The sequence below is a fragment of the Nuphar pumila genome, chromosome 14, assembly GCF_984573655.1.
Source record: "Nuphar pumila chromosome 14, dmNupPumi1.hap1.1, whole genome shotgun sequence".
NCBI classification, from domain to species: domain Eukaryota; kingdom Viridiplantae; phylum Streptophyta; class Magnoliopsida; order Nymphaeales; family Nymphaeaceae; genus Nuphar; species Nuphar pumila.
The window spans coordinates 83724794-83728556 of NC_143262.1; the positions used below are offsets into that span (position 1 = coordinate 83724794).

The following is a 3763-nucleotide window of genomic DNA, read 5'->3' on the forward strand; positions in this document are numbered from 1 at the left end:
TTTACTACACAAAAGAATCACCTCAGATTACCTCTAGTATTCTTTTCAAAAAGGTGAAGCTTTTCGTGAAAAGGGGTAAAATTCAAATCTTCTCTCTGTTGATCAACCAAGATGATGATTAGCGAAAGAAATATTCAATGATGTTGAAAAGCCGGAAGCAAATCGATATTGATCATAGCTATGGCACATGTTTAAAGACGATTTGCTGACAACCAGGCAGTGGAAATATCCTGAGCGATAAAAAGAATCCACTCAATCCATATCTCATTCATTTAAGCTACAATCAAATATCCACAAAGGGGATCTCTTAATTGTCGTCAAGTTGAAGGCGAATATACGAGCTAGATCCCCGAGGCCGAAGAAGATTTGGATCATCTCTGAGATGAAGGAGTTTGTGACGGATCATTCCAGGGAACGTTCAGATCACCGTCAAGATGAAGGCGACTGCGCTGAACCTCCCGACAAACCCTAAAAGATATTTGATTGAGGCTATCATCAAGAGATTTCCAACCAATAAGTCAATATAATTCCTGAGAAAAAGAAGGATCAGAACATTTTCAAGATGAAGGAGTTTGTAACGTACCTTTTCTCGAAGAAAAAAAGAAAAACCAGGACATTTTGAAAACAATCATTTTTTGTTTTTTTATTAAAAACACAAAAAAATCAATTTATCACGAGAATCTGTCTGCCAATATGTACAGAAAAAACACTTTTGTCACTATGATATGTAGTGTTATGTGGCGTGTCGTGTCACCCAGATAAAGGGCCTTTGTTGGAAAGGACATTGAGAGTTTGTGGCATAGCCCAACAGTTAAAAGAAAAGAAGGGGATCTATAGGGGGGGGGGGGGGTGAGGCAAGGGGCATGTTGCTGGCCCAGCCTTTTGTCTGCCCCAAGGGCCCCCAAAGCTCCATTTACGTAAAAGTAGACCTACCTACCTACCGTATCCAGCGTTCCCTTTTCTAACCACTCGTCTTTCTCACCAACTCGGTCAAATAACCATAAACTATCGATCGAGTCAATTGCCGTTCGGATTTCTAGCCTCCCCTCTCCTCCCCCCTTCATATAAATCCGCCTCTTCTTACACCCTTCCAACTGCATCCCCATCTCCTCTAACCATCACACACACACTACAAACCCCGCCTCTCTCTCTCTAGAAAGAAAGAAATGGGTCGTTCTCCTTGTTGTGAGAAGTCCCATACCAACAAAGGGGCATGGACCAAGGAGGAAGACGAGCGCCTCATCGCTTATATAAGTACTCATGGTGAAGGTTGTTGGAGATCTCTCCCCAAAGCAGCAGGTGACCATCTTGCTAAAACTCTTCCAACACCAACTTTTCCTTTTTTGTCTTTTTGATGGGATGCTTTCCTTGGTATTCTCAGTCCGCTATGCTTTCAGGGGCTTTCTTTATGCCTTCTTCTTTCTCAATAACCTTTCTCTCTTTCTTCCTCAGGACTGTTGAGGTGTGGAAAGAGTTGCAGGCTCAGGTGGATCAACTACCTTAGGCCTGACCTCAAGAGAGGCAACTTCACAGAAGAGGAAGATGAACTCATCATCAAACTCCACAGTTTATTGGGAAACAAGTAAGCAATCCCCAAAAAAGTTCTCTCATGCCCCTTCTACTTTTAGCACAGGGCAGAAAGCCTGAGGAAACAGCTCTTTCCCTTGTTGAGAATGTCCCCACAACCATTACTTGAAAGACTCGGAAAGTTGGACCCCTTGTAATAATAACCCACTAGTCCCTTCTTAGACAAACCCTGTACTTACCCTACAAAGGCTCCAAAACTAGGCCTGCTCATGTAATGGTAATACTAGGATTGGTAACCATTAGTGTAAAGTGTAAGAACAACATTAGAATAGATGACCCTTTATACTTCACCAACTTAAAAAAAAAAACTGCTCCAAATTATTGATTTCCTTGTTTGGTTTATCTTTTTCCAGGTGGTCACTAATAGCAGGAAGGCTGCCTGGAAGAACAGACAATGAGATCAAGAACTATTGGAACACACACATCAAAAGGAAGCTACTGAGCAGAGGCATAGATCCACAAACACACAGACCACTCAACGATTCATACTCTCCGGCCGAATTCCCGAACCGGCCGACCGCCTCCGCCGCATCTTGCATGAAGAACGCCAACACAAAAGAGAAGAAATCAGCAGATTCTGCAGAAGAGACCAGCAGTGGGATCAGTTTGGAAGAAGAAGTACACTCCAAGCAGCCTTTGGATCTGAACCTGGACCTCTCTATCAGCCTTCCTTTCTCGCCGGATCCCGCAGTCTCCGACCAGCGAAATTTCCGGTTGCCGACCGTCGTAACCCCCGCTTTCTTCAATAATGCAACCACTGTATGTCTGTGTTGCAATATTGGATTCCAGACCAACAAAGGTTGTACATGTCAATCATCCCCTGCTGCTAATCAAGCTCATAGTCTTAGATACTATGGACCATTTGAAGCTTTATAAGGGGAGCTTAGCTGCTCCACTCAGTGGTTCCACTGAAAGTTTCATGCTTCATATAAGCTTAGCAAATTAACCATTGCCATTAGATGCTTCATCAGAAGAGACAAGCAAAGTGCATCTCTCCTCTTCTCTTGCAGTCCTATAGAGCAGAAAAGAGCAAAAGCAGGGATGGGTTCATCATGAATTTTGCAATGGAATGGAAAGCCATCAAAGAAGGAAAGAGGAGAAGAAATGGGCCAAATGGGTACTTGTAAAAACTTGGGTGTTTCCCTCAAAAAGTGTCACCATGACTTTGTAATCTTCTGATGAAATCCTCCTCCTCTATGAAGCAAAAACACACACACATACCTGTAAACAAAACACCACTTTTTCTCCTCCTGTCCTTGCTTGTAATTAGAGCATTTTGTTTTCCAATGCTATGCCACAAAGACACGGACACGAACCCTGACTCTATACCAGTGCCAGACATGACTGCGCAAAATTTTCAAAAATTAGGGCACGACAACAAAGATTTTTTCATTATCTAATTGATTAGAAAATATATTTTGATGTTTTAATGATCAAGATATGTTTATTATTAAAAATTCATGTCATTAACAATTGCTTAAAAATTATTAAAATAAATAAAATAATTTTCACACGTGTCATGCGTTGTCACTTGTCGTGTCCTGGCACATCATTTGTGGATCTAGACACAGTAACAGAAATGTCATTGAGATCAGGTGCGTGAATGCACACATTCAGTATGCTGCTGATCACCCACCAGCTGCTGTTGGGCCCCACAGCTGACAGTCTGTATCTTATAGATGGTGGGCAATGGGTAATGTCAAAAGATCAGGTGCAATATTGCATAAATATTTGCGCATTAAGCACCTGATCATCCTTCATGAAGAAAGACCTGTCAGTTGTGGGGCCAAGGCCTGATAAAAGGCAATAAGGTGGTGCTTAATGCACGCATTTTGTGCCATGTGATTGCACCAGATCTAGACTCATGGGTAATCAGGTGCAGCATCACACTAAAAGTGTGTAATCACATTGTCCTTCCTCTCAAAAATGTCATGTATTTTGCTATAAATTATGTTACAAACACTTGGGAAGATTCAGTAGGCAAAAGCATCCGCAAGGTTCCACAGACTTGGTGGCCTAGAATTGCTTAAAATGTCAGTCAAATGATGTTGCAAGTTAGATACGTGGAGTATGCATCCTTCGCTGTAAGGCCGAAGTTAAGAACACTTTCTATTGGAGGAGTGTGGAGCAAGGTTGTTAAATGCGATGAGGCGAAGCGAGGAGTTGAGCCTGGGCT

At 42.3% G+C, this 3763-nt stretch overlaps 1 pseudogene across 1 annotated transcript; it reads left to right on the forward strand.

Moving 5' to 3' along the window:
* The first annotated feature begins 1166 nt into the window (after nucleotides 1-1166).
* On the forward strand, nucleotides 1167-2874 carry LOC149817161 (myb-related protein 308-like; annotated as a pseudogene). Its single transcript, XR_016427627.1, has 3 exons — nucleotides 1167-1299; nucleotides 1453-1582; nucleotides 1941-2874. The product of XR_016427627.1 is annotated as a myb-related protein 308-like (transcript).
* Nucleotides 2875-3763: the final 889 nt, after the last annotated feature.